Source organism: Parus major, chromosome 4A (assembly GCF_001522545.3).
Source record: "Parus major isolate Abel chromosome 4A, Parus_major1.1, whole genome shotgun sequence".
In the NCBI taxonomy this organism is placed as follows: Eukaryota; Metazoa; Chordata; class Aves; order Passeriformes; family Paridae; genus Parus; species Parus major.
Window position 1 is genome coordinate 15,365,762 of NC_031772.1, and position 13,260 is coordinate 15,379,021.

General features: G+C 41.2%; 1 protein-coding gene across 1 annotated transcript in view; it reads right to left on the minus strand.

Moving 5' to 3' along the window:
• HTR2C (5-hydroxytryptamine receptor 2C) overlaps positions 1-6,980 on the minus strand; it is a 140,111-nt gene extending 133,131 nt beyond the window's left edge. Inside the window, exon 1 of the mRNA XM_015626446.3 lies at positions 6,374-6,980. The gene's annotated coding sequence lies outside the window, so the exon portion shown is untranslated. The remainder of the gene's footprint in view (positions 1-6,373) is intronic.
• Positions 6,981-13,260: the final 6,280 nt, after the last annotated feature.

The following is a 13,260-nucleotide window of genomic DNA, read 5'->3' on the forward strand; positions in this document are numbered from 1 at the left end:
TCTGACATGCACAAGGAAAGAGTGAACGCTCAATACCACATCTGGTGATAAAGAATAAACAGTTTGCATGTTCTGTAATTTTAATCTTGGAATTCAGAGCAGTCGATGAACACACTTCGGGGCAAAAGTAACTGGTTACCTTCACAGGGAAGCAGGAAAGCAAAGTGCTGAAGTCTGCTAGCCCAGTCAAGCACCAGCCAGCAAAAATACCCCACACAAGTGAGAGCTGCCCTGAAAATTAGAAGTTTAGTTTTGCTGAAGAAAAAAAAAGTATCCTCAATAATTTAGATGCCGTCTGATACACATGAACTCTAATTCTAGGTTGCTAAGTCAAAGCTATTAAAAAACAGGGTTTCTTGAAGCTATTTAGTGACTTACATGGTTCTAATTTCAGCCCAAGCTGGCAAGGTGAACTGGGGGAAAAAAGCAAAGAAAATAGCCATGCATCCATGTGATATTATTTTTGCTAAATAAAAATTAGTTCCCACACATCAAGTCAGATTCTGAAGTGCCACACTCATTTTTTGCTCCTAGCAACTGTCACATAGATCTGGTCCAGACACAGAGCAGTATTTTTGTAAGCATTTCTACAAAAATACTCTTTTGTCTGTTCTAGTTCAGAATTGCATTAATATGAAGAAAAATAAGATTTCTCAGAGACATCCACCTATGAAAATGTGAAATTTCATTGAAAACATGCCAGTGATGGCAAATTTTGTACTGCTTCACTCAGCTCCAATAATTGGGTACTAACAAGAATATTTGTTTTTCTTTCTTAAGAAGATTTCATGTCTTCAAAAGTGACTGAAGACCCAAGGTCTTGAGCACAACCCTTTCCAGGCCTTTTCTTATACAAGCAGTTCAGTAGGACATACTTTTGCACCCTTTACATTTATATCCCCCAGCCTTTACTTTTACCATGTATAATATTCTCTAATCACACTTCTAATCAGACATTTCCCAATTCCCCTCATTCTCCATCCCACCCCCTCAAACAATCCAAAATAGAAAGATTGGGAGAGGAAGAAATGAAGCCAAAAGCAAACCTTCTCAGGCACAAATTTTGGCTGTAGTTCTTACCATCCTCAGAGGCCACAGCCACCCAAGGATGGCACAACAGCTCTGGGGCTTCTTTCTCTGTGCTCACCCATCAACCCTCAGCAGCATCAGGAATCTTTGGCCAGCAGGTCAAAGAAGAGGCCAGGAAAAAAGAGTAAATCATGTGTCTAAAGCACAAGCATAATCTCATCCTCAGACATGAGGTGATGATATGAAGTGCCCAGCTTCACCTTAATGGTATGAATCACACATTTGGCCCTCAGACAAAGTTCTTGTCTTTCTTTGCTGTTCAATGTGAAAGAACTTCCACTGAGAAATCTGCACAGCAAGGTCGTGCTTCTCTGAAATCTTTCACATGTTCCAAGTAAACACTGAGACCCTCTACTGAGCTAACACACATTTCCTTTGTGAGGGAAATAATGCAGCACAGCTAAGAGACTTAGAAATTCCTGATGTTTCTCCCCAGATGGAACAGTAAGATTTCTCGGAGGAACTCAATATCACAACAGAGTCATGTGAACCAGGGCAATACTAGTTCTGGAGCTTTACATTAACACTAAACTGCCCTAAAAGCAGATGGTGTTCCAAAAAAGCTGGAAATGTCATGATCTGTGAACTTATATAATAAGTGGGTTAAAAGAACACATGGCCAAGTCTTTCCATGATCAGTGATGGTGGGAGAATAAATTAGCAGTGACATTTCAAAGGTCACGCTTAAATGACTCGAGAGCCTTCACTCCATTTACAAAAATGACATTAGCAAAGAGACACAGGAATCAGAACCACCTGCAGTAAGAAAACCACGGATATGACACATTTTGGCAGCCCCAGATGAGCTTTAAGAGGGCAAATGTCGGGTAACAGCAGCACCATAGTGACAGAGTGCAATGGGAGCTGCTCGATCCCCTGGGCTGGTGTTATTGCCTGAGCACGGTGGTTTGGTTATCTTCACATGGTGAAATGTGACTCTGCTACCCTGTTCAAAACATGAACAAGTCTAATGTAGGCTTAATTTGCCATAGACATACTTCTATCTCTATCCTGTGAAAATGTTCTCTCATGCTGTCAGTGCTAGGACCTGGCAACACAATCTCTTCCCATGAACAAATCAGGCTGTGATGAGCTAAATAAATTCCAACCAAAATGCAGGACACATGACTGTGTGAAAGCCTTTTCTCAAAGGCTAAGAATGGGTATCTGGAATGGAAAGCAAGTCGGGAACACAGGAAGGGAGAGAAAAGAGAAATAGGGAGCGATAGCATTTCACTGTAGGAGATGCAACAGAGATGGGACTGAATGAGCCTACACCACACGCTGAACGTGCTACAGCTCCACTGCAAATACCAAAATATGTGACAGACACAAAGGATACAGCATGTTCCCCTCAACTGCATGGTATTTTGGTGGCAGTCAAAAAAAGAATAAAAATTAAAAACTCACTTCTTCCATAGACTAGACTTGTAATAGAAGTCAGGTCCTTAGGTTTGTCAGAGTTCAAAGTGTTGGCACCCCTGAGCCACGGCAGTGCTCTCCAGCACATTACCAGCCTGCCATCATCATGCTGGCTTTTCCATGGCTGCCTTTTCCCAGCACACAGCACTGGAGAGCTGCACACTGAACTGGCAGTGCTGGTTATGAATGGTGAGGAGGGATGCCTGGTCAGGAGCTGCCTGCAGCCACACAGCTGGACAAACTGCCCTCAGGACAGACCCCATGCACAGCTAACAAACCAGCCCTGCAACAGCCCCTGAGAAGACCCTCATATTCCCAAAAAACAGCTCTTGCCTCTAAAATATGTTTAGAGATGGCAAACTCACCACTTATCCAAGGGATGGAAGTCCCTTAGATGAGGGTTTTTTGGTGGTTTCTAACTCCTGGCCACCCTGATCATTTCATTTGGAGAACCAGGTTGATTTCCAGATTACCAAAAGGAGATAGAAGTGGGGCTGGAACTTCCAGCAGTCCCTGTTCCCAAGGAGGTCTCTAGAGGCTTTTCCTACACTAACCCTGGGGAAATCCACATGGACAGGGCTGCTGGACAGACTGGCCTTACCCTGAACAGCTATTACATTGTTCCTCTCTCCCAAAATACCTGCTGGAATTTAAGCATAATTCTCTTGGCTCTTTGTAATCCTAGCTTGCATCTACAGATGTCAATATATTCCCTCCTACCCTCTTCTCCCCAGAATGATGCATATGCACAAGCCCTTACTTTTTTTTCCTCCCTCGAATTTCCACCTCTTTCTTTCTATCAAAGTACTTCTGGTCTTCTCACCACCTCCAGCACAGAACAGCACTACATTTTTAGCATGCAGTATTTAACCTCACTATTTGTGCCTTTCTTTTTGTTTGGTCTATTACATCTAGGGAGAAAACATTTCCATTAATGGACATGGTGGCAATTCAGAGTCAGAAAATGTTAGACTTTGCAGCTACCTCAGCTGGAGCCTTCTGAGCACAATCCCACAGACAGCTTCACTCAAGAGTAGTCCGAGCACTGCTTTGGCTCAGGCCAGGCCAGACCTGGCCACAGGGCAGCTGCTGCTGCAGAAATCCCAGGCACTCCCAGAGCCCTGCCAGGGGAGGAACAAGCAGTAACAGAAGAGAGGCAAAACCAACAGTGGCTGCCAGGATTTCAGCCTCCCTGAGCTTCAGGAGGCTGCTGGACAGGACAGGCAGATAAATATCCTCCTTTAACACCTCCTCACTCACAGCTCCAAAGCTTTACAGAGAGCACAGGGCCCTACACTGGTTGTGAGCAGTCCTTCTAAGGCAGTACTCCTATACCCTGTGGGCATTCTTCCCTTGCAGAGGATGGCAGTTCCTGTCAGCAGGAGACTGGACAGCATTCTCCAGGAGCACAGGAGGGAGGGAAAGGTGAGGAGTGCTGAGCTTGACCTGTCCCCTCTGCATTCTGCCCATGCACACACCCATGACAGGCAGGGAGGCAAACAGAGAAATGGCCTGGGAGGGATAATGACAGAGCACATCCACACTCCAGTCACTGCTGGGATGTTCAACAGCAAAGGAAAACAAAAATAATCTATATTCAAGACATATGTTTCCTCATATCTATAAATTCTGTAGCAAATCTGACATAGAAGAACCAAACCAATTGAGCAGTTCAGCAAATATTGTGCAGATGTCTCAAAACCACCCCCAACAATTTATACTACAGTGAATGCTTCTTTACTCTTGTGTTTTCTGCACTTCTTCATACAGACCTTGAGTGCTGTGTTTCCAGCAATATACACTGATTTTAGAATCTTCTGCATATGGAAAGTACCAAGATAATGGGCACTTTTGAAATATGTCAAAGGAATGAGGTAAGATGCTGACTGGTTAGTGCAATCCTTGAAAATTCAAGTATTCCTTCCAAGCCATAGATGAAATTACTAAATAATACAATTATTGCATTAAGATAAAAACATTAAATATTATATTTATTTAGGGCAGAAGCTCCAAGAACACCAGAGTTGTTGGACAAAGTATGAATTACAAGGGGTTACAGTCCTTGCAGGGCATTTCCTCTCCTCCCCATTTTCTGCTATAAACTGTTAGAACATATTTGCTGCCCATTCCCACACACGGAAATGATGGTCCCATCCTGCTGCCAGTGTCCAGACAAACAGGTGAGCTGCAGGGGATGCACAGGCACGCCAGGTCCAGCTCTTGCTGCTCATTTCTCGCTTTAACAGCAATGTTCTCACTCTTTCTAATGAAGGCAGGACTAGAAATTACTGTGTCATCTTCAAAATTTGAAAAGTGCCTGACTGAAGTTCAATTATGATAAACTCTGCTCTAATCCTGTTAAAGTTTTGATACGAACTTTAAAGGGGAAAAGGAGTTAAATTCTTAGGGCACTACTGAACATCTGCTTAAAGGCAGCACCTCATTCAGTTATTTTAATTTTTATTTTGCAAATAAAAATCATTCTCCATGCATATTCTAATCACACTACTTCTGAATTCCCTGGACAGGGTATGGACAGCAGCAGCAAGGGAAATTTAAACAAGAAAATAATTTTCACAGCGGCTGTGAGAAGTCGGAATAGCTGTACCATGATGAAAACGTGTTGGAATGAATTCATTGCCATCTGTCTTTATTTTGCTAACCAGCTCAATCAGACACCACAAATATACTCAAACATGAGAAAAATATTTAAATTATTTGTGTTCTGTCCTTTTTCAACATGTAACTTTCGGTGTCAGTGTTTTTGTCAATTTGAATGCTCATCAATAGCAGTGAATTCATTTGTGCACAGCCTTTGGGAGTATACCTACGCAACTTCAAATCCACGTTATCAGCATAATGCAAAAAAGCCCACAGAGAAAGTTAGAATATTACAATTTTAAAGTTGTTCAAGGAAGCATGACAAAAAAAATACAAAAGAAACTTTGTTCCTCATTGTCAGAGTAATTAAAAAGCCCTACAGCTTTTCTAATTGATGGATAGGGAAAAGCTCAAAACAAAAACATCTTGTAGCTCTACCACAACATTTCTCATGCAAAGCATAATCCTATAGAGTCAGAAGGAAATTATGGAGAAAGGGGACAAGAGAGGAAAGAAAATGGACTGTAAGAAAAATACAGAAAATAATGACAAACTATCTGAAAACATTTAACAAGAATTAAACAAATTAAGAGAGCTCTGCCCCCATAGTGCTGCAGGAATGTGCCCTGGAAGCCACCTTCTCCCTGAACCCTGCCCCTCAGCATTCACAAGCAGCCCAGTCTCTCCTAATCCACAAGGGCAGGAAAGGGGCCAGCAAGGACTGCTTTCAGGAGAGACAACATTGCCCAGAGACACTCCTGGGGAGATGAGAATTTCTAGACAAGGTCAGCCTCAGCAGCTGCCCAGAGACAGCTCATTTCTTTCTGCCCTTCATACTAAAAGGCAGCCTCAACCCTTCCAGCCTGCAGTCCAAGGAGGCAGAACTAGAGCCAGGGCCATTCCCCTGTGCACAACCTGGCCACATCCTGGACCTGCAGGTGTTCCATTTGCTGCAGACAGAACTCAGCAGCAGAGCATGGCTTTACAGCACCTGAGGTAGGAGTTACTGCTCAGGAAATGGTGCAGAATGAAGGTTTACAGCACACGGGTGGACTCGATGATCTGAAGGCAGTTTTCCACCCTAAATGCTTCCATGATTCTCTGTCTACTCCAGAGCTTGGCTCTGCCAAAAAAGAGGTCCAGCATTATAAAGGTGAAAAGAATCCCCTCCTCCAGCATACCACCCCACTGCTCTTCCCTCAAACCAACAGGGCAGGGACCAGCACCACACAAGCATCAAACTCTTCTTACACACACCCACCTTCCTCTGCTCAGTGCTCCCGATCCCGCTGATCTCCAGCAAGAGAAAACTATTAGAAGGATGCAGAATGAAGAACTCCCAACAGCAGTGCACACTCACAAACCAGTCAGGTTTAAGCAGCCCCTGTTGCAGACGGTGTGCTGGCAGCAGCAGAGCAGCCAGGGCACAGGCAGAAAGTGAGACCCTGCTGCTGCGGCTGAGCTGTGCCTGCCCCAGCAGCTGCCCGGGAGCCAGGGCACAGGGCAGCACGTCTCACTCCCTGGCAGAAGTGATTTATGCAGAAAAAGGTGCTTGGTAGCTCAGATTCCTGCTCCATGTCCAGTTTTAGGCAAGAGGACCAGAACATGTGGAAGGCAGGGATTTGCGGTGCTGTTCTTTGCTGGTTATTTAGGGCAACAGGCAAAGTTTCAAGTTCTCTCTGTATTACAGGCTTCAGTCCCCATCACTCATTCCCCTCCACCAGTGCTGCATATGTGAAAGGCTCCTGCTCCCAAAAACAAGAGTCAAGCAAGGCTGTTGACAGCAAGAAACAAATTTCATACTGTACCCAGTAGAGCTGCAAGTGTGTTAGCAGCGGAAAAATCAGCATTTCACTGAGGTTCAAGACTTCTACAGTGGAAACACATAAAGGAACACTCTGCTGAATCTTTACATTTCTCTTTTTTTAGCCTTTTTTTTCCCCAAGTTTGTATTTTTCCACCACATGCAGACAATACTAAATTTGGAATTTCTCAGCTGTGCACAGCAGTAAAAACATGCAGTCCTTTAATGCTGCCTCTTATGAAATCTCTCTTTCTGGCACAACATCTTTCTTGCTAGAACAGACTAGAGATACAGAGAATTCCTCAGTGCAACCTAGAGACTAAATTTATTTTATGTAAATAAACATTTTGAAATAACTTGGACTAGCAGCTGGTGCTGCCATCAGGCACCCCAGAGTATAACCACCACTGCCAGGCTGAACACGAGCAGCCAAACCCCAGCACAGAGCAAGAGAAAGAGGAGCCAAGGGAATCAGGACCTCAGCACCTGCCTGGGACACCAGCAACACAAGACAGAGAGCAGACAGCTTCCCTAAATCAGATGGAGAAGAATGTCAGCATTGCTTCTGACACCCCAAAAAACAAAGCACAAGCCACATGGGGCCACTTGGAGGAGAACAAAGATCACAAATATGCCGTTTCTGAAAGGAAAGATCAAAAGATTGTCATGAAAAGGAACTGGGAAAGCAAACCAAGGAAGGAGAAAAGGAAAAAACCATCAAAAAAACCCCATACCTAAACCAGAAAGGAATATCAGAAAGAGCTTTCTTCACTGAAAACTCACTGTAAGCTCAGAGGCTGATAAATGGACATTTGGGAGGTAATTTGTTTCCATCCCTTTTGCAGTTTAGCACTGATGCTCTAAACGATTCCATTCACTGCTTCAGATGCAAAGCTCATTTACCATCAGAGGACCAAACAGCACGGACTGTCAGGTGAAGGATGTTTGAGTCTGCGAAGTTGAGCACAGTCTAGGTGGAGGAGATTCTGAATAATGCAGTTTGAGAATCATCCAGGTCCATAATTTTTCATCTAAATCCTCCATCAGGGAATAAGTCAGCATCCTTTCCTTCACAGAAAACCCATTTAATTCCAAGCAGTGGAGACAAAATGAAACATCTCCCATTTGAAGAAACCAAAGGTCAAAGAAAGTTTCAATCTTTGGATTAAAAATAATAATAGGTAACTCTAGCCCCTCAATTGATTTAATTATAAAGAGGTAATTAAAATGTGCTCTACTCAAAGAGTGACAAAGAAGGCTTGCAAACTGAATACCCAGACAACTGCATGCCTGAAAGCTGAGCACATGGCATGAATAATGGGATGGCTGAGAGCTGTTCCAGTTTGCCATTTTTCTTTGTCCAGATAGGGGTTTGATGGAAACTACAAATGCAGAGAGGATATTTGATAAGGGAGTATTCATTATGAAAAGATGGCTTAAGATGCAGATGTTGAAGACTGGAATATGCCTCAATCCTCTTACAGAGGTGATTCCCAGAGCCCTTGTGCCCTGAACAGTCTGTCACAAACTATTTTTGCTGTTACAATATTTCTAGATTAGCTCTTAAAAAAAAGAGTCTTCCTGAAATGTGAAAAAACCCCAGAATGCCCACAAAGCATGTGAGAGGCAGACTGCTGCAGATAGCTTATGGTGTATATAGATGAGAGGCAAACCCAAGCAGAAGTTATCTGCAATAAAATATTCAGTAACCAGGCCATTATCAGGCACTTTCATCATGATAACAGCCTCCCAACTGAGACTGGGGTATTAATATTGGTAGGTTGATACCTTCTTCTAATAACTTTGGCCTAAAAACATAAGCAGCTTTTACATTTTTAATTACGACTGGATTTTATTCTGAGGCTATAATCCTTTTCCAGCAATTGGATTAATGAAAATAGTGATTTATAGGGAGGAATGAAAAATAATCCAGTGAGAGCAAAACTACCCTGGCAGAAGGGAGTCCCAGCCTTCAAGGAGTCCTTCCCTACAGTGGGACACCAGGCGAGGTCAGAGGAGCTCCATCAGCTCCCACCAGCCACAACCAACACCTGAGATTTGGGGGGTTACATCCCAGCTCCTCTTGGAAAAATACCTGGAAGCAAAGCACTGCTTTGGTACTCTCTGCACTGGGTACACTTTTATTTTAAACATCAGAAACTAATTTTCACCATCTCATGTCAGGTCTTTATTTGTATTCATGTAGGCTCAGGACAGGCAATGAGATGAGGATGCTGAGATGATACTCCCACAGTGCAGCTCCCCCAAGAGAGCTGTTTGTTGGCACATCCTCAGTGTCTCTGAAAATGTGTCCCATGCCACCACACACCCCTCCTTTTAAAATTTTATCTCAGCAGAGTGAAAAGAGCACAGCAGTTCCTGTTCTGTAGCTCTTCAGCTCCTGAGAGCAGATTTTGGCCCACTACAGATTCAGGCTATATCCAGTTGAGAATGAACTTTCATTTTTTGCAGCCTCCACAAGTAATTTTAGGTGCAATATTATTCCCTGCAATAATTTTCACTTTTAAATATCTAATTCCTTGTATTTTAGCACTTACTAGGGAAAACTGCTATTCACACAAATGTTCAGTTTGTCTAAATCACCTAGAAAAAGAAACCCACCATTCAAAATTGTTAATTCATGGCAGAGAGAACATGGGACGTGGCTCTGTGTTTGTTAATGTAGATGAGTGAGTAGAACTGCCTGAAAACAAGAGAAACATTAAAAAACTTCTCATGGAATAACATTGTAAAAAGCTAGGATACAAATGGTTTGAGGATTTTTTTTTTATTTAAAACAAACCAAAAGATTTGATTTTGTTTTGCTCTTTTGGTTTTTAAAAGAAACTATCCAAACAAAAATAAAAACAAAACAATTAATAACGACAACAAAAAAGCCCAAACTTAAATGTTGATACAAGATTTGCACATTTTCTTGTTAGATGAGAAACAGAGGTTTTTTCCCAAACTCTCAGTGAGAGTACAAAGCACAGAATGTGCAAAAAAATGAAACACCACAAAAAAACACCAATAGAATACACGTACCCAAAGTGAATCACCTTGCTATTAGGAGCCAAAATTAGATCCCTGCTATTATTTAAGTCCTGCAAAAAGATTTCTTTTGTGGAGATCTGGAAAACTTCAATGATCCTGTAAGGTCTAATGCCTTATTTTCCTGTGTCTGCAACACAATTTTTGGACCCCATGTCATACAGAAGAACAGCATACATGCACACCAAGTAAGCTTTAAAATCCTATGACGACAAAAAATAAAAATAAAATAAAAAAAAAATTAAAAATTAAAAAAAAAAAAATGAAATCCAGACTATAACCAGGCCCACAGCATGTCTTGCAGTTTTTTCTGTTCTCAGGCGGCCATTGAGCTCCATTATGTCCACATTGCATGCGCTGTGTATGTGGCAAATACACACAGCATGTACAATGAGGACACCATAAAGCCAGGGTGGAGAGGTCACGAGTTGCTTCAGAGAGGAAAATCAGCCTCTGGTGGCCCAAGCCCTGCAGCAGCACTGGGAAAAGTTCTCTGCTGGAAAAAGAGGTGATGCAGCCAACTGGAATGCCCAAGAGTCAATTGTAGAAAGGAAGAAACTACTTCAGAGCTAGTGAGTTAAAGAAAAGGGAGTACATCAAAAGGCACTGTAAGAAGAAAGTATACGGGAAATAATCTAAGTTTAATTGCAATTATCAATATTTCAGTGTAATGGCACTGCAGTGTTCCTGGAAGCCAACAGATTTATCAGTGCTTTAGAAGAAGTTTCAGAAACAGCTGCATTTGCACTTTTCTTTTTCAGCACTTGTACTATACCTGGATCTTTAAAAAAACACATTTTTAACAACTGCTAGGAACACTGCAAAATAGGAAAAAAATTTCCTAATCCCCTTAACCGTAAGTATTTTGAAAGCTTTTGAAAAGCAGCACTAAAAGTATACTTTCAGAACTCTGAGCTTCAGGCAAATAAGTTCATAACAAATAAAACTTTATTAAAGCCCACAGATGGTTTTTATGGATATTGCAACTAGGTATTTATAAAATCACAGCAGAAAAGATGGTCTGGAGACGTATTAGCAATCTCTGACAAAAGATCACACTACAACAGATACATTATTAAAGTCTAAAATAACAAAGATCAGGAAAAATAAGATTAAAAGTAAAGCAATACCACAACACATTTCCTTCTTCCATCTCTCACTTTGTCACTGACAACACAAGAAAGATGAGATTTTTCCACATGCCCTGAGAGCTCACAGAATTGTTCTTCGTGGCATTAGGGTAATAGCAGGGTCTTTTCCAAATGAAATTATCCCAAAAAATATTTCCCAGAAATTTCTTCCCATTAACATACCATAGGAAGTGTTCTTTTTTTTTATGCTAATGGAGAGTTATTTCATACAGAAAGCAATATAGAATTCTTGACCTCACAATATTTTCAAACCCGGCCTCAGTACTCTCCTCAAATATTAGGTGGAAACCAAATAATTCATTGGAGTCTTTGCTAACATTACATTCTTTCTATTTTCTTGCACTTCAAAAAACGCCTTTTGCATAAAATGTTTTGTTTCATCTGTCATTACGTAGAAATAAATAAATATAAGCATCTTTGTTTCACAAAAAGGGAACGTAAGGTAGAGAACTGAGGGTTTTTTTACCATTCTTCACAACCTTTTAAAATATTCTTCAAGACAGTTTTAAGCATAGTCAGCAGCCTAAATATATGTTCACATATCTGACTTGCCATACAGTACCACAGCACAGCTATTCTCACACTCTTCAGTATAAAATAAACTGTTTCTCTCAGTCAAGCCTGACTCTTGAGAATCAAGGATATCCCTTTACCTGAAACAAGGTCAAAACCTCATGAGAGAAGGCAGAACCTTGGCTGTTATGCAAACACAATTTTTTCAATATTTGGTTTAATTCAGGTTTTCTAATAACTGGGAGATTTCTAACTCACTGCACTCCTATGTTGCTATGGCAGCATAAGATATATAGCAATTCCTATGAATGCAGTCAGTTTCCAAAATGCAATTCTTCTTTCCAGGTATTAATTCATAGAATGATAAATAAAGTCTGATTAAAATTCTTCCTTTCACACCAAACACAGTTTCCTGTTCTTGACCTAAAGAAACTGCTTGGCCATTGTCAAAATAAAGTTCACTGGAGTTTCAACCAATCTCAAACATACTGTGAGCTCAGCAAAACTGTTCCCTTCGCTGAGATCCTTCACCAGCTCAGTGAACCGTGCTTGTTCCTGGCTCAGAGGCTGGGGGTGCAGAAAATGGAAAACCCAAACAGAGCCTCCTTTGAGCAGCTCCTGATGCTTACAGTCACCTGCCTGGTCAGCACTGTGAGAGAACCAGAGGAGCACTCAGTACTGCACAGCTCTTTCACCAGGGAGCCCCTGTCCTTCAGAACACCAAAGTCCCACATACACATGCCAGCCTGTAGGAAATAGTACCCAATTTTTTATATTGCATCGCTTAAGTAGGTGAAATATACACTCTTAAAATTTAAAAAACCATACATTGCTATCAACATCATCCATTTCTGTTTCCACTTCAGAAAAGCACTCAGATGCTTATGATGAACAGTGGTTGCAATCTCTGCAAGTCAGTAAAGTACAGAAGATAATTCAAAGAGCACAGAAAGGTTTGCTAGAAGTAGAGAACTGACGCCCTGCTTTGTGCACCAGGGAGGTGGATCCTTCTTTCGCCCACAAACCTCTCTTTCATTAATTCAAAAATTCTGAACTGAATCTTCATAAAATGTGAAAAAATCGTGTTATTTTTTTTTTCCAGACCTCTTGGCAGAAAAAGATTTAAATTTATATCAAGTGTAGGCATATGTAATTACCCAAGTATATTTTCTGTATCAAGCTTATAATAGGTGCTATTGAATATCCATTACATTTGAATGAACAAATACAACCACTGAACCAGAAGTACATTCAGAATATTTAAAATTTCATATAGTGAAGCCACTGATGATTTTTTGAAATACTGAATTATGAATCCTTAAACACTGCTGGCTCAGAGAACAGAAAATTATGATCAATTATATAGCTTACAAGCTAATTTCAAAGGTCATTTGAAAACTTTTCATATGTTTCCATAAACTTCCAGAAGGACAGAAAGGAGAACAATCAAAGTCTTCAACATATATTAATCCATCATGTTTCCATATACAGTATTCACTTCTCAGTTATATAATGCCTGTGCACATTCATGTTCTAATTTTATAAAAGAGGCAGGTCTTATAAAGCATATCTATCTACAGGACAGATTAACCATTTGGTTACTCTCAGACCTGTTCATCAATCACACAG